This window comes from Stegodyphus dumicola, chromosome 1 (assembly GCF_044657685.1).
Source record: "Stegodyphus dumicola isolate Sdum_Otavi_A_Nest chromosome 1, ASM4465768v1".
Taxonomy (NCBI): Eukaryota; Metazoa; Arthropoda; class Arachnida; order Araneae; family Eresidae; genus Stegodyphus; species Stegodyphus dumicola.
Genome location: NC_140768.1, coordinates 175,055,589 through 175,080,612, shown reverse-complemented (window position 1 = coordinate 175,080,612; position 25,024 = coordinate 175,055,589). Strand labels below are relative to the sequence as shown.

General features: G+C 33.1%; 1 protein-coding gene across 2 annotated transcripts in view; it reads left to right on the top strand.

Moving 5' to 3' along the window:
- The window catches only part of LOC118190646 (CD109 antigen-like), a 418,585-nt gene that overhangs the window by 105,425 nt on the left and 288,136 nt on the right, over window positions 1-25,024 (top strand). Inside the window, exon 2 of one of the 2 annotated variants that reach the window (XM_085823094.1) lies at window positions 22,619-22,713. The exons of the other annotated variant lie outside the window; for it this stretch is intronic. The gene's annotated coding sequence lies outside the window, so the exon portion shown is untranslated. The remainder of the gene's footprint in view (window positions 1-22,618; window positions 22,714-25,024) is intronic. 2 annotated transcript variants of the gene reach the window in all.

Genomic DNA, 25,024 nt, shown 5'->3' with positions numbered 1-25,024 from the left:
ATTCTGAAAGTGATTCGGATAATCAGCGATTCGGAGAGTCGAAGTTCGGATAATTGGAGTTGTACTGTATAGGCAAAAATACACATTTGTGTAAACAACGTAGGAGGCATTATACAGTCTTTCAGACGATCTCATAGAATAATACTGCAATTAAGAGATTAAATTTTAAGCTGGCATAATAGATAATAATATAACATTAAATTACAGTTATGTTCACGTCAAAATTGTTTGTTATATCAGCAGTGAATGAATCTGGAATTGGTGAAATTAAGATTAGAATAAAAGTATTCAAGAGTGCCTGCGGATTAAAATTCATTCTGTACAGCTAGCTTTATTCTAACAAATAGAAGGGCATGATGATGCAAAATCCATCTTACGAATTATATCTCATATTAGTTATTCTTTAAACCTGAAAATTTTCTTCTTTATAGTATAATCGTTGCCTATTTATCACTTCAATGCATTCTTAACCCTGTGAATATTGTTAACATGAAGAAATAGCAATTTTCATCATAAACAGAAATTTGGTTATGCCCACAGATTTAAAGAAATAGTAGTAGGTGTACTCGTAATACATGCTAAGCATTTATCGGAAATCGAGATTTAAATTCGATACCTTGATAAAGTCATGGAATAGTTGCATATAGCTCAAAGAAAACATCATGTAAAATTGGCATGTGGGTTAAGATAAAATTCTTGAAATATCCGTATAATTTTAGCACCCTCAGACGACATATTATTGCTGTGATTATAATTCCGCTATATAGGATATAATGTGATAAATGAGCAGATTGATATGTTTGCAAGGGGCTATTTTTAAATTATACATTTTTTAAAACGTTTTTTCAGAAGAATATGTTATAAAAGAATTAATTTTAACAATCAGTTAGTAACACAAGATTTCATCAGTTGATGAATCGTATAATTTTTATCAAAGCTCGTAGTGATAACTTCAGATTGAAGCCACACTTCCGTAAACTTGATAAGGTGTTTCAAGAATTCATGCTGCTTTGAGTTAAATATGCTTACAGCAACAAAACCACTCTTTTGCGGTAACATACCACTTTTGTTTGCGATTGTCTCATTTTATGTATTTTTTTTTATTAAAGTATCCTTCATGTATCATTTACGTAAAGAAGATTTACCTCTTTAGCACTGGTGATTAAGGTGTAGAAGAAGCCTAACAGAACATTATAATGAAATGACATATTAATTTAAAGCTTAAATTAAAAATTTGCTGCTTTGTATTTCATTTTGCATCATTTGTTGACAGAATTCAAAGCTTTGCCATCTTTCTAAATTTTACTTTTATGAAAAGCAAATATGACCTTCTTATAAAATGGTTGCCATTTAGATATATTGTTGTCCAATCTGAGTTCAAAATTTTCACAGCTGCTGACATTATATTGAATTCGGTTAGTGCTATATAGCATAATGAATTACTACATTACTCTAAATATTAAAATGAAATATCATATTTGTGCATAAGACAAAAATAAGCTGAAAATAGAAAGGATGTGAACAAATTTAATACATAAAATGCTGATATTTTCGACAATCCTTTGAATGTATTTTGCAGTAACGATATTTATGAAAATCATTTTCATAATAGGGGCACTAAAGAGAAATGGAGTCATTAATAAGCAGTTTTTTAAGAAAAAGAACGTGAATAAATCAAAAACAATTTTTTTTCACAAAATATACCTGAACACTTAACACGTGTAGCTTTTTTTATTAGATTCTTCGTCAGAAAATTCGTAAAATAGATGTCAGAAAATGTTTATCAACTTTTTAGACCTTTCACGAATGAACATTGGTGAGGAAATTCAAACTGGTCATTGTGATCACTATCTTTTGTGCAACAAGGTTTCGTTTTCTCTGTTTATTAGTTCTTAACATATGAAGAGAATTTTGAAAGGTCAGTAAATGAGCAATGATGACTCAATAAATGATGTTATAGAGAAAAAGCGTTACGCTCTTGACAGAATGCCTGATAGCTACTTACAAATACTCGTACTCAAGATAATTTTTTAAATACTCAACATGGTTACGTTCATATAATGCATCCTTTTTTCCGTCATAATTCGCTATATTTTACATTTTTTTAACAAAGATTTTTTAAATGAGCAGATATTCACTTTACCTTCATCAAAAATAAGAGTTTCTAATATATGATAAATAATTTTTAATAAAAATTGTAACATGGATATTATTTCTCTCATAATGAACAGAACGGTTCAAAAGCTATTTATAAAATTAACCCTTTCGCCGTCATCACCTGTCCGCGAAAATCCCCCCCCCCAGCGGCCGTCTGTTTTTCGCATCGTGTAATGTTTTCTCTTTACATCATAACTTTCCATACATGACTTTCGTAGTGGATGAATGTCAATGAATATTAAGTAAAATGATAAGGAAATAAAGCATAATGGAAAAATAATAATATCTCTGCTTATTTCTAACAGGAGGATAATTTGATAACATCTGATCCAGGCGGTCCACTTCTGCCATTTTGTGGTTGTAATCTTTTACAATTATTGTTTTTTTTACAGTTCTTTTCCAACATTAATCATCGAGTTATTATGGATTGTACTCATCAAATGTATATCCTTCTTGTTTTTCCAATTCACAACCTCATTTTTTTCTCTTTTTCTGCTGAGTAGACGTTGAAGCCATCTCTCACTGTCTTGTATCTTACGTAAAATGGCGCGAATGTTCATAAAATCCGGGGCAAATTCAATTAGAAATAGACTGCCTGATTAGTGCTACCCTCTAGGAGGTATTAGAACAAACAAAAAATAAAAACTCAAACAAGTAAACATTTAGAAAGCGTTTTAAACTTTTAAATGTTTTAAAATGTAGAAGAACACTTGAGGAGCGTTACGGCCGCCCTGCGGAAGTTTCACTTGAACGCACTAGATGCGTTACGGACGACGAAGAGGTTAATGTTCTTTTTTTTGGTACTTTTTAGTTAATGGACAGCAAATTTGGAAATGACCAGCTATTGCAGTCGCTATTCAAATATGGCATTTGCAAGTCTTTTCAAGAGCGGAAAAGGAATTCTTATGATTTTGGTTTACGGTGCTTGTCTATTTGACATGATTTCATAATGGTTAGGGTACAGGTTTCATAATGGAAAAAATAAAGTTTATTAAATGAGTGTTTCTTATTACTCTAGTCCCGGCGAGGGTATAGCTCATTTTTTGTCTCTCCTGCTTTAAAAATAACCCATTGACTCTACAGCTCTTTTACTTTATGAAATTATTTCAGAAGAGCTATTTTTGATTTACGAAAGGTATCGAGATATAACATTTTCAAATACGCTGTGGCTGTTATCCACAAAAAATAATAGATGAAGCATTGCCATAAGACTTCTGATATATCTATCCTATTTGTTATTCACTCTTTTAACAAATTTTAAAGGATTACCTTTGCAACATCATTACTCACCTAATGTATAAGTCTAGTTAAAATCTACCAAATACGTATTTAGTTTTTCAAAGTCATATGATTTCTTGAGCAAAACAGCACAAATTATCACAAAAATACGGTAGATTGAGGATGCTGATTGTACCGCGCCATATTACATTTAGTAGCATTCATTCTGAAGAAAGAAGTCAAACAACGTCTCAGTATCAATAATTTACAAATCGTTATCGGCTTGGCGAGTACCTGGTCACCTGGAAACAGGCGAATCACAAAAGCAAGAAGAGAATTTCTTTGGTGTAATTTCTCGACTTTGGAACCCGATTTCAAACTAAGAGTATACTTAAAATGTCTGGTATAGGTCGCCCAAGGGTAACAACAGAAATTGACTGTTTGTTTCCGTCCATAGCAACCTTTCTAAAACAGAACAAGAAATTTAACTTATCTACAAAGAGTACTATCTATCTTTTCGAGATATAGAACGAAATTATTTGTCCGAAAGCAGAAAAACATTGCATTGGGTTGCGAATAGTAATTCAGAGTAATAACATTCTCTCATCAGAGGATTAGAGATTCATTTTAGAGTCAAAAGATCTTCGTATCTTTATATAAAGAGATTAAAACGGAAGAAAAAAAAATCCCAATTTTTGCGTAAAATGGTCAGAAAAGGAAGGTAGAAAAGTAATGGTTCAGGCAAAAGGCGGACAAGTGGGCTTGTACTTTATCCGAAATGGCAGTCTGACGAATAAAGCATGCAACATATGTAGATGTTGATGAATGTAAATGGACTTAGAACATTTTTGTGCAACCTTATGTAAATGTTCAAAAGTATATTAGTATTTGGTTCTCACATTACTCAGGCTATTGAAATCGCGTAATAAACATGTTTAAACGCATTTTTAATTCATTTATTGCGTTGTTACATTTCTGAAGTTCGTACATTGACGATATTAATGTAAATGTGGCGGCCATGCATCGCTTAAGTTTGAAATGTCTCTTTTGAAATTAAATTTAAAACCAGTGTAATATTCTTTGAGCTTTTGTTATAGTATAACTCTGCTACAATATATTATATTCCTAATTTCACTGTGACTGTTTCCAAAGGTTATCGTCTAGTGTTCTTTTGATTAGTTTTAGCGTTACAGTACAGAATTGTCTACTTTTCTGTTACGAGCAGTGTATATGCTGTGTTTTATTTGTAGTATCAGCTTTACTATGTCATTGTGTACTTTTCTGATACGAGCAGTGTATATGGTGTGTTTTATTTGTAGTATCAGTTTTACTATGTTAGTGTGTTGTTCAGTATTATAGTAATATATTGCATAATATGTTTTTTTCATTAGTAATGTGCGAAATTATAGTAAGTGTATAATACTAAGTCAGTGTGATGTATAACTGCAGGCTTGAAATTCCATTGCTAGTCTTAAAAAATTTTACTGTTTTTGTTTTACCTTTACCAGTTTTGTATCAATGCAGCTTTGTACTTCTAAGTTTTTTTTTTTTTTTTTTTTTTTTTTAATCTATGCTATCAGGAATGTCATATGTATTCAAGGTAGTCCTTTGTATTCCCTATCTAGATGTGACTCTGTAATCTTTTTTTTTTTTTTTTTTTTTTTTTTTGACTTAATAAATGTCTGCAGGGCGGACATCATACTGCAAGGGTTTGTTCCCGGTCAGTAGTCCTCCTCCTAGCAGTGTAAAAGTAAAAAAAAAGTAAGAAGTGAATGGAAATCCATTTAGAGTAAGTAGTAAGAAGTAAATGAAAATCTGAAAATTATTTAAATAATAACAAAAAGTCTTACATTACGTTAGTGAACTTTGCTGTCATTATTACGGTAATTCTAAAAAGGCATTTTTTAAAAAAAGATAATGCAATGTGTGAATAGCTCGCGACTGAAAATGGATGCTTGCCCATAGGTAGCCGACAGGAGGATAAAAACTGTAACGCTTTTAACTAGATCCTAGTTCGGATCCCTGATGAGCGAGCTGGTTGCATTGTCGTTTCAATAGTTTCCCCCCATGTTTCACGAGAATACAAGTTAGTTTTTCGCAGAAGACCTTTGCAACATTATTGCTCACAATGCACTTTGCAACATCATCTCCAAGAATGACATGCCCAATGGAGGCATCTCATTCTTTAGGCAGACTTCCCGTGCTATGCCATGGTCAACTAACATTGAACTTTGCAACATCATTGCCAAGAATGAGATGCCCAATGGAGGCATCTCATTCTTTAGGCAAATAGACCTCGCGTGCTATGCCATGGTCAACTAACATTGAACTTTGCAACATCATTGCCAAGAATGAGATGCCCAATGGAGGCATCTCATTCTTTAGGCAAATAGACCTCGCGTGCTATGCCATGGTCAACTAAACTGAAAACTGAGGCTAATGGAAAGGCTGATTTAGTGAGCATTAAGTACCAATAACAGAACAATAAGGCATTTACTGTACTATCCAACGTTTAGAAATTTCGACAGAACTTACCAAGGATTGTTTGCTCAAATGGAAGGATGCCTTTGTGATTTCTAACGGGAACTGGCTCGTATCCACTTACACATGGGAAAATCCACGAAAACGTCCATGCCTGTTGGCCGAGAATGGAATCCAGGTCGTCGAATAAGTGCGCGGCATTGCGGATCATAGAAAACTTGATTTAAATTAATGAAGAGGACTCTTTTAAGAAATCAGGTAATGGTTCACGAGACTAATTTATTAAAGAACTGACATATCATCATATTTGTAAAACTTTGATTAATTTTTTTTCACTTAATATATGCTCCATCGTTAGACACTCTGTGGCAAAAGATGGATGTTCCGTGGACGTTTTTTAAGAGAAACTGGCCCGTATCCTGGTATACGTAGGGAACACCACGAAAACACTCATGCAGCAGCCCGTACGCTGGGACTTGAACCTCAGATTAATGCATTTGTTGCCATATACTTTGCCTCCTAAGTAAACTAATATTTTTCTTTAAAAGCCTGCATTGCATAAATACGTTCCAAGTTGATTTCAACATACGTTTTCCAGAAAAATTCTCTGTAGATTGATGTTCATATATTAAAAGTTATTATTACGTTAAAAATTAAAGAATTGTGCAAAATTCATGAATAAGCTGAAGACAATCCTCTCCCTTTTCAAAAACTTTTGTGGGAAAATTTATACATGCAATATTTACCACTGAATTTTTATAGAAAATCTGAAGGGCATGTTCGATGAACTGTCTCTATTGTATGTTTAATTTTATGATGCCTCATAATAGTTTGATTTTTCAGAAAACCAAGGATCATTAATTAGATTGTTTTCAGAGTATAATATGAAAAGTGAATTGTTTTCAGATCATAATATGTAAAGTGCATGGAGGATTTAAGAATTCATTGTCTCACTTGTAGAGTTCCTCACTTTGTAGAAGCTACGTTACAGTTGAACGTGAAGAAACTTAAGAACTGATAAGCGAATAATCGCTTGAGTTCGTGTGACAAGAAACAACAAGATGGAAGGGTAAATAACTCTTTATTATTCAAATAAGATTTAATAGAACTCCTTCTTGGAGTGTACAATAAAAGCCGGCACTTGGGCTTGAACTTAAGATGCTAAGAAGTAAACTAAAACTAATCTAAACTAAAGAGATATTGCCGAAGCTATCAATATTCTAACCGAGCTGGTCCCTTAACGCTAATAGAGCTCGAAGCTATTAAGGGCCTAAGTACGGCTGAGCGTAACAATAACTTACGAGAGAGTAGCCTAAAAAGGCGGACGTGTGCAGACAGAAACCGAAGAATTTCGCTGTTTAAATACCGCTCCTCCTCGTTATGTATTCAGACGTGATTCTAAAACTGCGTTCTGGCCACAAGTAATAAGTTAAGAATTTGACAGGAAAGAAGTTTAACTGAAATTTTAACTGTTAATAAAATTAACATAATCCTTACACACTATTAAATCGAAGCGTTCTCATTTACTCAACAGTTCTTAGATTAAGATTCATTAAAATATGAGAATACTGTTTAGGATCGTTAAATCATTTCAAATAAAAGTCCATTTTTGAGCCCCATTCTGCTCAAAGGAAAACCTACTTCATATACCATTTTTTAGTCATTTTGAAATATTCAATGTGTAGCTCGTCCCTTACAATCATAACTAGTTTTGTTCGAATGCAATTGATAAGGCCATCGAGTTGCGATTTGAACCCCATTCATGGAAAATTCTCAACTTCTGATTGCATTTTATGTTTTCTGCCAAGTCGGCGATATTAAAGAAGCACCCAATAAGGAGTTGATTTGCCGCCGATCTTTCTGTGAATAGATAGAAGGCAGACGGTTTGGAAGGGAGAATATTGGGAAAATTTTTAAAGCTGTCGGTATTACAACAAAGCTTTCTTTCCTGTCTCTCTCTAAGTGACATTACGTTTTGGTTACTAGAAATAAATTTTCCGGGTCTCTTTACGTGAGATTAGTTTAAAACATGATAAATTAAATACTCATCTGCTGTGCTTTTTTTTGGGGGGGGTATTATATGTATGTGTGTGATGACGCATTATGAGACAATATAGTGCTTATGATCAAGTTCAGAAGATTATTTTCCATGTTTAGTAATTCAAGGCTGAAGCTCCAGGCATTACGCACCATTTGCCCTAAAGCTTTAGCTATACCGTTTCGCTTAGTTTTTGCTTTCTGTGCGAATGGACTATTACATTTGCCTCTGTTACGCACCAGTAGATTAGGAAATATAGCATTAGGCTTAGAGATTCCTGGCGATTTTGGGGATATTATTCTAAAACGCACATTTCTTATGAAACTGCTTTAGATACGAAATTCTAGTTAGTCTATGTTGTGGAGTTCCAACCTTTCATCTGACTGCTAAGTGGAGAGGAACCTCGTGAACATGTAAGCGAATATTCGCTTTAGTTCAGAAACATATACGTAAAACTCAAGAAGGGTTAATGACGCTTTATTTCACAAAATAAGAACTTCACATATGGTCCCTTTCTCAGAGCGTACAGCAAAGCCTCCACTTGGGCTTGAACTCAAAGTAATAAGAAATGAAACTTAACTAAAGCTTAACTAAAGGATATATAGCCGAAGCTATCAAGGCCCTGAGATATGACCGAGCGTAGTAATAGCTTATTGAGAGTATAGCCCAAAGGCAAACGCGCTCTAATCAGAAACTCTGGCTCTCTAACAAAGTCAGTGAAACTTCGACTTAAATACCGCTCCTACTCATTTGCATTAACCGCGATTCTAAAAAACACATTCTGGCAGGGAATTGTAAGCTGAAATTAGGAGCGATAGGAAATTAGCTTTAACTAAAGATAACTGTTAAAAACTTAGGATAAACCAGCTCGTTTGCCAGGATTTTTCCAGAACAGTCATGTTGATTCGGAAAATTCGCCACTTCTTGAACTTCAGGTAGAGCTATGGATCAGGATGGATGGATCCTCCAGAGAAGCGGAAAATGTTAAAAGTACTCAATTTTTCATGAAACATTTATTACCAGAATTTTTCTACAGATTCGATTTGAGTAAAGTATGCCATTTTTCTTTTTAAAAATAACGCCGCTCAAGTGAGAGCCATTTTTTATGTAAACATTCTTCTCATCTTTAGAGAAAATTTTGCGTCATTCTACGAAGCAAATCAAGTTGAATCTGTGCAGTTTTTCTGAGGTTTATTTTTAATTCCTGTATGGTTTTCGATTTTATTCTTGCACAGCCTGTCACCATTCTTATAAAACAATCACCCCAAGTTACACAGTCATCATTCTTATTAAATGATTTTACGCATTTATTGCAAAAAGCACGCTGTGCATTGGACCATTGCTCCATGTTTAACAAATGACATTAAATGTCAAACAATAATCCAAAATATCCAAGCTCCCTCGGGAGCACGAACTCTTGGAATTTTGAAATTTCGAGTTTCATTGGAGAACCCTGTATTTGCGTTTTCTGAGTTCTACGTTTAGTCAAATAGCAAGAAACATTTTTATCTTGAAATTTCGTTACTTTCGGCAGAGGATATGAGTCGTATTGTAAGGAATTATCACATTTCCCCATTATCGCGGTGTTACGTAGTTAGAATGTCCAGCTAGGAAAAAAAAAAAAGATCCGTGATTCGAATTTCGGCAAGGTCACAGAGGAGTTTTCATGTTTCTCACTTCGAAAATACTGATAATGTCTAAATTAACGCCCTAAATAAAACGTTATGAGTGATTCTTCACCATTTGCATTAGAAAAAGAGAATATGAGAAATTATCGCAATACCCGTGTGTACTTTTATGATTTAAATATTAGCAAATCTAGCTAAAACGTTGAAGAGCCTGGGTTTGAATTTCGACGAGAACTCAGTGAATGTTTCATTGTCCATATCAATGGCATTATCAGGTCCATTAAGATGGTCTCTTGAAGTATAGATATTTAATATCTATACTATATTTATATCTATACTAAAGATATAGATATAAAGAGATATTTAATATTATAGATATTTAATATCTATACTTCAAAAGACGCATCTTAAAACAAACAACTAGTGATATTTATAAATCAAAATATACGTTTCCTGCTTCCCAATACTGCGGATATATATGAGTTTGTTTTCGCTTAAACCTTTGCAAATTCTTATCCGAAAGGACATTAGCTCAGAAGAGCTATTAATTTCAAAACGGCATTTTGCGTCGGTTCACTTTTCATACCGTTGCCAACAAATATTATCGCCATGTATTATTTAAAGAAATAATTAATAATATCTGCATATAATAAACGAAAGAGTGTGTGTGCCTTCCGTTCGTGTTACGCGTACGCTAATAGACCCAGGGCTACGAAATTTGGTATATAGGTGCATCTAGACAAGAGACAGTGCACCTCGAAGCGAGTTTTTCAAAATTCGAATCAGATTTTTTTTAATTTTATCTTTTCGAATTTATCGCATCATTTTGAATAGTTTCATTCTTTTAGAAATCTGGTTTTGGCAACAGTTTTTCATTAAGTTGTATACTGGACTGTTGACTGTTAAAAATCAGCACTGTTGCCACTTAAAAAAATGAGCGTGATAATTCTGTGCAGATTTTAAATTTAATGCTTCTCTTGGATACTGGACGTTTGTTGAGGAAATTCTACGGGAAGATGGTTAATTTATTTATTAGGATAATTAATATTTGCTTTAAGGGATATTGTTTATTTCATTGTAATTTTGTTATATGTAATACATTTAAAAAAATATTTTTTGATGAAGTTGTTCTGCAGAGTAAAATTCTGCGCAGTTTTTAAATTTAACGTTTGGTGTTCCTTGCAGACATTTTTCTGGTGCATTGAAAAGCCAGACGAGGGCTGGTAGCGTAGCTGATAGTAAATAATAAATGAAGAATAAATTAATAAATAATCAATTCTTCATTAAATAATGAAGAACATTCATGCATATTTTTCATCAAATAATGAAGAATATGCATGAATGTTTCTCTCATTGGGAAGAAACAACGATACCTAGAGCCATCAAATTTTGAATAACGTAGTCCTCCGACCGAACATGGGCACTTGGAAGCTCGAATTTTGAATTTCCAATTTAATTTATTATCTATTTAAAATTCTCTAAAACTTTAACGAATTTTTGACTAACAAACTTAACGTTTTCAAAGCGAGCAACGGCTACACTATACGGAAGGAAACACTTTTATCTTCAGCGCGCGAGAGTATGTATCGGAAATTCTAAAGATATGCTGTTTTGAAATATTTCGTGATATTGCTGTTGAACTGAATGATCGTGCGAAGAACATGATATTTAATATATAACGGTTACATACAAAACGTTAAAAAACACCCTTTTGGGCGTATTATAAAATCTGAAAGCTTTCAGAATTTTTTTAATATTTTTTTTTCTTCCTTTTTTTAAACTGCGCAAATAATAAGTTCTTGGTGAAATATTGAATCATAATTGGCAACCACCCACCAATCTTTCGCTTAACGTTTTGTTCAATATAGAAAGTAAAGGTTTTAAACATTGCTTTCTCCTTTTATATCCTTGTTGTGGTAGAGCAGCATGCTCTAAACGTTATTTAACATAGTACTTCAAACATTCATTATCGACCCGAGTGCATTACTAATCTACGTGGACTATTTCTTTTATTTTTCCCTCCATTCGTAAACTGAAAAGTCAATGAGGTCTACAGTACTAAACATTGAATTATTTTTCTTTGTAAAGAGAAAAATAATAATACAGTCAAATGGATAATAACGCATAACTTATACTTTTCAATCACCCGTCAGGTTCCAATATTTTTATGTCTTACAATGTTTAGGAGTGCGTTAAATTTTATTTCAGGAAACATCTCATACCGTAAATTCTATGAGAACAGACATATAACATCTCAATTCAAAATTTTATTTCCAAGGAAAAAGAATTTCGGTCTGAGAACGGAATTTATAAGTTTGACATTCACATGAAAAACATAAATTCTTATTTTACAACCCAAACTAATTTTTTTCTCTTTTCGTCGCTTATCTGATATTATGCTAGAGAAAAGCCTCGTAAATAGTTTTTATTAAAGCACCAAACTGTAAATGCAATTTTATGATAGAAATGTTCTGAAAGAAATTTTTTTGAAAGTAAAAATATCTTAAATGTTAAGACTTTTAAAATCTACCTCTCTCTTGAACGTAAGTGGCATTATCAGGTTTTAACATTCAAATTGTTGGAATGGTGATCAATGGAAGTAATTATTAGATCAATAATTGAATGAAAAATATTTTAATTTAAGATTACTGTTGTTGATTACTCTAAGATGAGTCTTTTTTTCGGGGGCCTGCTGCGACCGAGCGGTAAGATCATTGAGGAATGGTAGTTCATCCTGGATTCATTTCTAACGCCATAAAATGTGTAAATCTAACGGCATGAAACGTAAATAATTAATTTAAAAGTAGCTCATAAATATTTTAATAATCATAATTATTCACTTTGCCTATCATTGTATTATCTTTTTTCTAAACTTCCAGTCAAGAGTAAAAATCAGAAAACTGACTGTTCTTATACATCTTCATCAGATTAACTTTTTTATTTCTATTTAATTTATTTCAAAATTCAATTTCAATTAAATTTTAATTTCAAAATTAATTTTAAATTTCAAAATTTATTTTTTATTTATTATATGTTTAGTTCAAAGGATGATGAATTGTTTTTTAATATGAGAATCGATAACTTGTTTCCCATATAAAAAATATAAAACAATTTTAAGCATTTTCAAAATGGCAATTTATTTGTTTATTTCTCTTAATTAACTTTACTATTTTTTAGGGAAGCATTTGCTTATTAAGTACTTTACATGCATTAGAACATATTAATAGCATTGATGGCCAAGCCTTTTGCCCGCCTGTAGCCGAGTGGATCAAAACGCTAAACACTTTAAGAGTTCGACCATGGACGTGCAGGTTGCATGGATGTTCTGGATGAATACCATGAATACGAAAGGATTTCTCTTAGAAAATTTTCCAGAATATTTCTCCATTTAAACAGATAGCCTTTACATGCTATATTTTAATGAACTAAACAAACAAGTCTAAACCTTTACGCAATAATTTACTTAAAAAATAGCTAACAAAGTCTTAAGAAAAATGAGAAATATCGTTAATATATGTTTTTCTTAAAAAGTTGGATTGATATTTTGAAAAATGCACTATAAGCAAGTTATGCTTATTTGACTTTTCTAAAAGCAAACATAAAAAACTGATTAATTTTTGTTTACTGTATAAAAATATATGCATTCATTAATCCTTCATCCTTCAACTTAAATCGAGTGGGCGGACATTTCTGCTTAGGATTAGCTGACGCATTAAAAATTTGAAATTCAACAGCTGCTTATGAAATTTAACATCGCATCATATTAGGTTGTAGTTTATTTAGGTCAAACACATAGGTTAAAAATCTGAACGATACTGCTGATTAGTTTACGAATTTAAGCATATTTAAAAATCTGCCAAAAATATTTTAAATTGACACAAAATATAAAAATGAAAAGGCTTTGAAGGGTTGTAGATAATTACATTTTCTACTTTATGCGGGATAATTGTTTTATGTTTGGATTCTAGGTATCCTTTTTTATATCTAAAGGACTTTCTAACTGTATTAATATGTATTAAACTAAAATGTGGAGTGTTGTTATAAACACCTCAAATATACGTATATACATACCCACTCGGCTCAGTGAGTTCAGTATTTTTTTAATCTTATATGTTGGTAAATTGTCATTTTTTGCTTTAAAAATGATTGAATTATGTTGTTCTTATCTTCCGGATAAGGGATTTTTATGCCTTTCGTTAATCTGCATGCAATATTTGTAGAATTATGAACAATTGAAAAGTTGCTAAGCCTGTTAATTTTTACCATATTTGTTTACATTTGAAACTTAGCAGAATAGTGAAATAATTCTTTCTGCACCTATAGTGTCTTTTTGCCTAGTGGAACCAAAAGAAAATTTTTAGTTTTGCGCGCCAAAAAATCTGTCTTTTTGCATGTTGGCCGAATTACTTGTTTTTGCATAGAAACTGTAATTTTAATTGTAAAATTGTTTTTTAATTGTTTTAAGTGTATTTGGTGTTTTATGTTATTCTAAATCTTTCAATTTTTAATGAAAATATTTTGAGCTTTTATATATTTCTGCCTTGCCGCGAAGTGAGAACTGAATAAGTTGAATGAGAAATATATTTTTAATGAAATTCGAGAAAATAAGTTAAAATGAAGCGCAGGGGAAAAATTGTGTATAATTTAATACTCCTTGCAAGGAAGTCATGGGGAGCACACATGAGTTTTTTTCATATCATAGAACGGAAAAATAAGATTTAGAAACAAATAAATATAAATCAAAAATCTAATTTTCAATTTTGCATAATTTTTGCATTAAATGAAAGAACAGTTAGATTCTACAGCGATGCTTTTTTTAACATTGAAATGTTATAGATAATTATTATTTATAGCTATGACTGTGTGCATTAAGTGCAAAAAGCATTTCGTTCATGAACAGAAAACTAATCATTAATAAAATAGTCACATTTCGCATTTTGAAACATGTTACTTTTATATATACCTTATTTGCAATTATCTTAATTTTTACTTTAACCTAAAACACGTTTAATTAATTTTACTTTAGAGTAAGATATATATATCATTTAGTTATGCTTCTCATAGTTTTAGTACAACAAGCTTATATTTGTAGATATATACGCTACATCTTCCTCGCCTTTATAAAACACCTACAAAAATTCACCATCTTCTTATATACTCAATCGTCTCGTTCAAAGCAATGCGCTATTCATTTGAATCATTTGATATATTCTACACTGTATGCGAGATCATAATAAAAGAATTATTGCACTAATGGATCAACATGAGACATCCATAAAATACATAATCAATGAAACACATTCAAATAGAATACGGCAGGGATGACCACATGAATATTTTGCATCATATGAAATAAGAAAGAGCTTTGGAGGTCCAGGCATTGTGTCTGCATTTTACGACAAAGCATTTTCATTCACTGGACAAAAACGGCATTCACTTCATTTACTAGTGCGTAATAATCGGCGTTCTTTTTTTACTCGTATACCAAGTTTAACATCTCAAGTCGTAAAAAGATATTAATTCTCTCCCTTTTCTTCGGTGCAATTTTTTCGTCATTGTCACAAGAAACAGCTAATAACGTCTTCGGGCTAAAATGCGCGGGAAAACTTCCTTTGTAGCGCAGCGATACGAAAAATTCCGCAGAAGTTTCTGGAGTTTCGCCAACTCAACGTTAATGTTCCTCAACTTGGGCCATAGGCCAGGTCAAAAGATGGAGGTTTTACATGATCTGTCTTTTCCCATCTTACGTCTAATGTTTTCGGTAACATCGACTTAGCTTTCGTTTTTCTTCCATCCTCTCTGTAAGAGGAGGAAGTACGTGATACCACTTTCTGTAATCGTATTACAAGTTCTCTCTTCCTTTTTTCTTTGCATCCTCTCGGTAGTAATTTGAGTTCCGTTTTAGTTTTCTCTACTCAACGTTTTATTTCCGAATCGCGTTTACGACAATGCATCCAATTTTTATCGGATGTGCGGGTTTCGATTCATTTGTCTTCACCCTCAATTTTGTTGTCAGATAATCGTCACTTTGCGAAACCATGTTACATTATTTGTATCGACTAATACGTCTGGGATAGAACAGCTGATTTCTCCTTGCCACTTACGCCTAAGAGCAGGGAGTGAAGCTATGAGGATGCAGGAGATTTTATAGCATAACACCGTGAAATTGCGCCATCACAAATCTACAATGACTGAAGGTCTACACCCATCACCATCTTGTGGCATTTTAATCAAAAAATAATACTGGTTTGAAAGCGGGGGGGGGGGGGGGTTAATCGGCAATTAAGCCATGCAAGGTCACTCTCCCAAGTATTGACCGCGTATTTTCTCCCTCCATCCAGCATACCTTCATGGTGTAACGGTAGCATACTCGGCGTCTATTCGAGAAGTCCAGATTCGAGTTCAGGCGAGGACGCTACTCATTTCCATATCTCTTACTTAAAAATAACCTAATGACTCTACAGTGGCGCCCGAACTAAAAGGTGGTGGATGATGATTCTTCACCACCAGGATTTGGTGACTGAGTCGCCTTTTAAAGAGAGAGTATTTTCTTCCTCCTTCCAGAATGCCTTCGTTGTGTAACAATTAGCACACTCGGCGCATATTCGAGAAGTCTAGGTTCGAGTCTCGGCGAAGGCATTGTTCATTTTCCACGTCTCTTGCTTCAGAATAACCTAATGTCTCCACACCTTGTAACAGAAAGTGAGATGCTGTTCAGTTTAAGTGCGTATTCTAAGTCTAACTTTTGTTTAAAGCTATACTTCTGCTCGGATTCTATTGTCGGTCTATTCGATGAGGTTTCCGTTGCTTTTATCAGATGTAATGTCCAGTTTTGTGCTTTGGTATAATTTGAAATATCGAGTTGTTCTTTATATAAAATGAAAATCAGTGGCAGAACTCGGTTGTTTTACTTTTTAATGTAGGAAATCATATTATCTGCTTTAAATGATGAAGTAGTTAAAACGCTCTATTTTGATTAACGATTCTTTTAAAATATTTTGGCAAATGAAGCACGAGAAGTTTCACTAAAACATATTTCTATCGCAGGAACTCTACGATATTCAGAAAAATAACTCATGCCCGGGGGTGTATTTACTTACGATGAAATGCAGCAAAGTTAACAGATATAAATAGCATTACTGATATTATCATTGATATACATTTAGGCAATCCGTTCTGTCTCGTTGTTTTTCTGCAATATACTTAATCAATTTTTATTAGAAAACTTTGAAAACGCAAATAAACTGCCTTCAACAACAAGAAAAGTTTAATTGGAATTTATAATCCATAGGTAACGGTAAAATAACTGAGAATGAAATAAAGGGAAACATTTAAAGACAAATCTAACTGCTGTACTTTTTAAAGCAATTTTACGTCAACAGAATCTGAGATTAATGAAATATTTTGCAAATAACAATGGCTGCTTTGCAAAAGTGACAAAAGTATTTTATGCTTAAATAGATTTGCTGCGGAGCGATGAGAATTTCAGACATCTTTTGCTTTGATTACATCCTTTGGGAGTTTGTGCTAAATCGTCCTTCAACGCGCTAAACCGAAATATTTGAACTAAATGCGTTAGATATAATCTATGACAGTGATTCATAGTCTGTGTTTTGCGCGCTGTATTGTCTAGTCTTTTTAAGTGAATTTACTTAAAATGTAAAGTTTCTGTGGAATAATATGTTCTGTCCATAAACATTGTTTATACATTTTGGATTCTTTGTGCATATCATTTATAATGTTGCAGATAAATTTGCAGTTTCCAAATTCTTTTTCGGAAAGTATCTTTGGAAAATCTATAAGATAGAAAAATAATTCTCATTTTTATTCCGAATTATGCATTTGGATTTGGAAACAGTGTGAGAAAGTATTCGAATTAAGTCGTTAAAAATACAGGGTGTTTATAAAGTCCCGGACCCATTTTGTTGTTTAATAACTCATAAAATAATAAAGATAGATTAAAATTAATAACATAAATGGTTAGATAGACTGAAAAAGTTTCATGACCCTTGTCAGTGAACTCCCACGTGTGCCACCTTCGTCGCACGGAGAATATCAAGTCGATATTCAATTTCACGCCAGATACCGGCAAGCATGTCGGCATCCACAGAGGCTACTGCGGTTTAATTCTGGCTTTTAGGTCATTCATGTTCGACACTCTCCTCCTGTAAACGTTGTCCTTTACAAATCTCCAAAGGAAAAAGTCCAGCGGCGTTATATCAGGTGATTTGGGTTGCCAAGGAATTGGACCTCCTCGCTCAATCTATCTTCCTGTAAAATGGTCATTCAAAGAACTACGAACAATGGTACCCCAATGAGGTGGTGCACCACCTTGTTGCAAAAAGACATGTGGCTGAAGCTCTTCTGGTTGTGGAAAAGTAAACATAACATTGCAATAGTTGCCAAAAACAAAAGAGAGAAAAGTGCAATTAATAAGCAGTCGATATTTAGACTGGAAAATGAAATTATCTGAAATTAACCACACGCGTAGACGATATGTACAAAAGTAAAGATATTCAAACCTGAAAAACAAAATATATAAGTTATTCCATCAATAAATGCCATAATTTTGTTTCTATCTTCATTATTTTATGAGTTATTAAACATCAAAATGGGTCCGGGACTTTAGAAACACGCTGTAGTTGAAAAGAAATCTCGGCAGACAATTTATCAGAGTGAATGCAGTCGGTTTACTTTGTTATATGTATAGCTGCGCCTCAATGTGAATTTCAACCACATATTTGTATGCATAATGATGGCTGAGGAGGAGAATAAAAATTTTAAAATTTTCATCTGAGATGTGGATCGGATATTAAAGATTTTTATATTTGCAGAACATCGCCAGATATTTAGAAAATTAAAAATCTTTTAATTTTATTAAACTAGAAAGTAAATACAAACATGAAATTTCTTACTCTAAAATTTGAAATACGAAATCAAATGTTTATAAACATTTTGATAAATTTTTAGATCTGTTTTATAGCATAGATATTTAAATTAATATACTTATATAAAACGTATAGGAAATAAAATTAAAACAGATTACGCATCTTTATTATTTAGGTAAACATTTTCGCACACAGTTATCTCTAATTAAAATATTTAAATAGCGAAAACTTACATAATCTATTTATAAATTATTATTTATAAGCAAATGGTTTATCATAATTCATTAAAATTATTTGTAAATATATTTTTAGCCCAAAGGGCGTTAGCAGAAGGGTTATTAATATCGTTTTGGCATTTTGCGTTGGTACATTATAAATATCGGTTCACTTTTCAAATTGTTGCCACCAAATACTAGAGCCCCGCATTATATTTAAGAAAATTAAGTAATGAAGAATCTACATGAATGTATGTATGTTTCTCGCTCTGCGAAAAAACAACGGCTCTTAGAGACATCAGATTTTCAATAAGTTGTCCAACACTAGAAAATGGGGATCCCGAACTTGGAATTTGGAATTTGTTTTATTATCTCTTTCATATTTTGTAAAACTTTCACGAATTTTTGACTAAAAAACTCAATTTCAAAGTGAACTATGGCAACACTGTAAGGAAAAAAAAAAAACATTTTTATCTTCAGTGCACGAGACTGTATATCGGAAATTCTAAAGATATGCTCATTTTAAAATTATGTTGCGATATTGCTGTTGAATTGAATTTTATAGTTTAGGTGCGAAAATATGATATTTAATAAATAAAGATATAAAATATTTCTCCCGCCTACCTAGCGTGCCTTCGTGGTGTAGTGGTTCTGCATGCTGGGCAGGTATTCCAGAGGTCCGTGGTTCGATTCCCGGCGAAGCCGTTTACTCATTTTTCATCTCTCCGGCTTCCAAAAATCCTAATGTCTCTACAAAGATAACTCAGAAAACGTTAAAAAAACGCCTCTTTGCCGTAATATAAAATCTGAAGGCCTTCAGATTTTTAAATTTTTTTTTCGTAATAATTAATTAAAAGAAAAAAAAATATCCCTACTTACCTTAGCAGACACTTATTGGTTTATACTATATTCAATATAATACTGATATTATCAATCTAAGTTATCTGACCTTCTTTTATCCACTTTATATTGAGCACATGTTATTCAGAAATGTATCTGACCAATACAGAATTAGATTATCGAATTATAGCAAATTATTCAAGGATTATTTGCATAAAGGATGAGTGCGTCCATAAAGGATTTCCTGAGCAAAACTGGCTTCTACCAGTTACACAAGAAGACCCGCAGATGTCGAAAAGTAAATCTGGGATGAAGATCAGCTATACCTAATATGAACACTAGTATACCTAAGTTTTAGCCATTCGGTAACTAATGAGCAATGGGTTAGAAGTTCAAAACTTGACAGAGCTTCATGAAAGCTGAATTAATACCAGATACAAGGTATTTGGTCTGCCGAAAAGTTCTGTCCGTTGCTACGGCAACAGTTTTCGACACGTAAGCACATATTTATTTGGTGCATACTCGGCTCTCTATTTTTATCGCCTAATGTATGCATACTGACGTGAAAGATGATTCACGTTAGCCTTAAGTGTGAAGCGACAGTGTATAGAAGCATGTAGAAATGTATTGAAAGTTGTTTGGTGAAGGTGCAGTTTCTTATAGGGCATACAGAAGTCAGTTCAAAACATTTGAAACAGGTAATTTTGACCTATCTGATAAGCCACGTTCTGGTTCTATTTTGATTGACGACGATGTTGTTAAGGCCATGCTGGTGCAAGATCCTTTTCTGACAACATCGGAGATCGTAGAAAGGCTTAATTCAGCTCAGCACACCATTTCGAATTATGTTCTGAAAATAGGATTGGTGTGGAAATATTCACGATGGGTGCCACATGAATTAAGTCAGAAGAATTTGGATGATCGAGTCGTCATATGCTTACCTCTGCTTGCTTGGAACAAAATCAAGGCCTTCTTGAACCGGCTGATAACTGGGAATGAAACGTGGATTACCTACGAAAACATTGTAAGGAAAAGGGCATATTGTAAACCCGGAAAACCTAGCCCTTCCATCTCTAAACCAGACTTGATTCTGAATAAGAAAATGTTGTGTATGTGGTGGGACCTTTGAGGACCAATACATTAGAAGCTTTTAAAACCTAACGAAAAGCTCAATTCGGAGAAGTACTGTCAGCAACAGGATAATTTAAAGACAGCAGTCCAAGAAAAGAGGCCAGCGATGTTCAATAGAAAGGACATCATACTGCATCATGATAATGCCAGGCCACATGCTGCTTTGGGGACCCGTCAAGAAATTGCAGAACTAGGCTGGGAAATTCTGTCGCATCCCCCATATTCCTCGGACTTAACATCCTCGTATTCAAAAATGAAGGAGATATCAAACAAGCACTGGTTCAATTTTTCGTATCAAAAGATACAACATTCTTCAAAATCGGATATACAAATTGCCCTCACACTGGCAAGAAGTCACTAATAGTAATGGCAATTATATTATTTAATAAAGTTTATTGACGATAAGAAAAATTTGTATTTTGTTTTATTTCAAAAACGAACAGAACTTTCCGGTGAACCGAATATTATTTAAAATGCGCTTAAGCAGATCTATTTCTGATTAGTTTGATGTGCTTGATAAATTATATAATTACTTTCGTTTTTGGATTTATAATTTTTGGTAACGTTTGTGGGGTTTATTATTTGCAATAACAAGACTAGTAAAAATGCTTAAGAAAGCTCCATGTTTTCCGTTTAATGTGTAACGTTATGGAGAAACTATCTGTACTTAATTTTAATATAAGAACTGGCAGAAAATCAATTAACCATTTAATCCCACAGGGCCATGGATGTATTAAATGGCCGCTTACATAAGTTATTTTCTTTCTCGAACTAGTCTGAATCAATACTTATTGGAAGTGATGGAGTATGTAATTGCCTACAACGCAGTTATGTCCAAATACCATTATTTGCTAAAGAAAGGAGCTTGAAGAAGCAGAAAACCCCAAGAATTAATTTGCTGTGTTTGACACCAAGCTAATTAAATGTATCTAATATTTTCGTGTCCAGAATTGTTTGACCAAATTATGTTATTTTGATATCGAAGTTTCTGTGAGTATTTATTAGCGTAAATGCGCTATGCAATAATAATTCGAACAGCATGCTTAAAGCTGAAAATACTCGTAATTACGTTGGTCCATATTCGAAACAGGTACCAGATTTAGTTAAAATAACGAATTTCTTACATTTCGCTCATAATAGAATTTTTCACTCTTATTCATTTGGAGCAATTATCTAGTGCATCCAATATCATTCTTTTGTTATCTATAATGCTAAATGTTATTGGAGATACCTAGTTTTCGTGAGATAATGAGTAAGTAAGGTAATTAAAAGTTTTACTAACTAAAGTATTTACGTAGATTTAAACGTGTATTTACGTTATTTACGTATATTACGTACTAAGATTTACGTAGGGTAATTTAAATATGCATTATATGAAAAGATAAAACTACTATAAAATCCATATCTTAATCATGTTTGTGATTAAATGCAAAAATTAAAATGCTTCTATTTAATGCTACCAAGTATGAAACTTTATATTAAAATGTAAAATCATTTAAAATGGATTAAAATTCCATTTTTATTCCATTTGAAATCCATTTTACAATCCGGTTTGAAAAAAGAAAAAAAAAAAAAAAAAAAGGAGTCCTTTTTTTTTCTGTCCGTACATATAAACGTCACGGAAAAAAAAAAAAATCAAAATGGCTATTTCCGTTGAAATATCATATCCGGAATTTTTCTGCGACTACAATATTTCATTTACTTCGTGCGAGGAAGTAAAAATAGTTATTTGGATCATCACATATAAACAATTAGAATGAACCCTAGCTAGAATCGCGAACTTTCATTCGCGATTCGAATTGATTATGATCTCTGTAGCCGCCTTAGATGATGCTAATTTCTGTTCTAAAAACTGCTTGTCGTTTTTAGAGGTGATCTTCTAGGGATCTAGGGGATGTAATGAGAGTTCTCTGTATATGTCAATAAATAATGTAATATTTGTTTCCAAAAATTTCTAAAAAAAGTGATGTATCATTGAAAACTTAATTTGAATTTTATAATATACCTATCGTTAATTTTTAGGGTGTAAGAAGCTGATGACAAATGTAACGTTGGATTACCTACAGTTTCAGATGACTTTATATTTGACAACTGCTAATTAGCCATTCAATAAACAGGTAATAATTCACTTTTGCGTTCTTTTAATGACATGAAATTTACATTAACTGAAATTACATTACTGTTTGCACTCTAGGCATAGCATAAGTTTGACCAGTTTTTATCAATAAAGCTTTTAAATATCCCACTTTTCACCACTAAAAATAAAACCCTGATTAACTGTAACCCTCAAGGTCATGTGTCAGCATTTATCAACGCATAATATTTTGACACGTCTGAGTTTAGGCTGCATTCACTTTTCCGGAGACAAGATTTCACAGGGGGGCTTTGTGATGTAAATTATGCATGTAATCAAAATTTATCAGTAGTGTAATGGTGCAGAACATAAGTGTCTCCGTAACATAGCAAGTGAATAACAAACCAAAGAGGTAACGAAAAATCTAAACTTTCAATATAAAGCATAATAGAGTAGAATATTGAGTTTCGAAGGTTAAAGAAACGTCTTCGAATGTTTAATGCGAAAAAATTATGTATGTATTTAGTATCAAATGTTATTGTGCTAGAGCATTTTGCGAATCGGTAAATTTGGTGCTTTTAATTTCCAAAAACTAAACATAGATTCTACACCAACTGAGCGAGTAGATTTCTACAGTAATAATAATAATAATAATAATAAATTAGTCGAGATATCGCCAGTATGTCAACACATGTACAGTATAACAACCGCCATGTCATATGCATGCAGTACAACTAGTATTATATTTCTACGAAGCATAATTGTCAAGCTTGTTGACAGCTAATTGTAGATGAACAATTTAACCTTATAAGCGTATGATAGTAGTGTTTATTATGTGCATTGTTTTGAACAATTTAACCTCATAAGTGTATGGCAGTATTGTTTATAATGTGCATTGTTATGAACAATTTAATATCATAAGCGTATGATAGTACTGTTTATAATGTGCATTGTTTTGAACAATTTAACCTCATAAGCGTATGATAGTAGCATTTATAATGTGTAGTATTTTTATCAGACAAAGGATTTATTATGGTTTGGGATTTTTGGTTTATTTGATTACAGCTAGGCACACGAGACATCTGCCTAAAGGGAGAGCGGCCTCCGTGGAAGACTTTTTATGGGAAACTTGCTCCTATCTACGTTACACGTGGGGAAAACCACGCAAATGCCTATGCAGGCAGTGCGTTCGCCTGGAATTGAACCCAGGACAAACTACCAGTGTTTAGCGAATATTTTTTTTAAATGGTAGAAAAGCATCAATGGGTTTTTATAAATTTTGACGACATTAAAACTGTGGGGAGAAATCTTGGACCAACTGCTAAATTAAGATAGAAAGGTTAGATGTTTGAGGAACTGAAATCTTTGGTAATTAGACCTAAAAGAGTATGCATATCTCTTGCACAATGAGTAATAAAAAATTATGCAATAGCCACTGGGGAGCAAGTGTTGGGCATTGTTGCCACTGTTAGTAGCTTATATTAAATAGCATGGAAATTGGAGTGATGCATTTCAGAATGTGAAAAATTTTGAAAAAGTTAATCAGGTTTTATTCATACAGGAGCGGCACTCGCTAGAACCAGGAGCAGATACAAGAGCGGCCATTGTAAGGAGATTCTGAATTTACAGTAGGTGGTGTTAGTGCTACCCTAAGGGCCCACTTTCGAATCACAGAGAAGGCAAGGATATTTGTAAATGTATAGTGTCTTTGCGTCATGGGAACACAATATATGGTGAGTCGAAAGTCCTCTCGTGTGGTTTGATGGTTAGGAAGAGGGGTGGAAGGACCATCTCTGGGATGTTCTCCTTCAAAATTGGTGTGGAAATAGAATTCCAACCTCCTTGAGGTTGTGGCAGCCATTCTTCCATGAAATACTAAACAACAACAACAGTTGGAGTAGGTTTTTCACTCCAAATAACTCAATTTCTGGAAACACCTGTACATACAGAACAGGTCATGATTTTAAATTTTGGTTTGATTTGATTTGGTTTATATAATTATGGCAAAGCACACAAGGGCTATCCTCCTAAGGGGAAGAGAATCCTTCGCAGAGGGCTTTTCAAGGGTAACTGACTCGTATACGCGTTTCACATGAGGAAAATCACGAAAACGCCCGGGCAGCCAGCCCGTTCACCTGGAATCGAACCCAGGTCGGAACTACCATTGTTCAGCGGTTTTACTCTTAGGTTGCTGGTCGGCCCTTGCATTTAAATTTTTAGTCAATGTCTGTGTTTGTTACATTGATTTTTCAAATTTTGCTTCTATTTAAAATTTTCGTTTTAACTTTAAAAATGCCGAAACACTTTGCTGATAATATTTAAAGAATTTTGCATAGATTGGTGAACAGTATTTT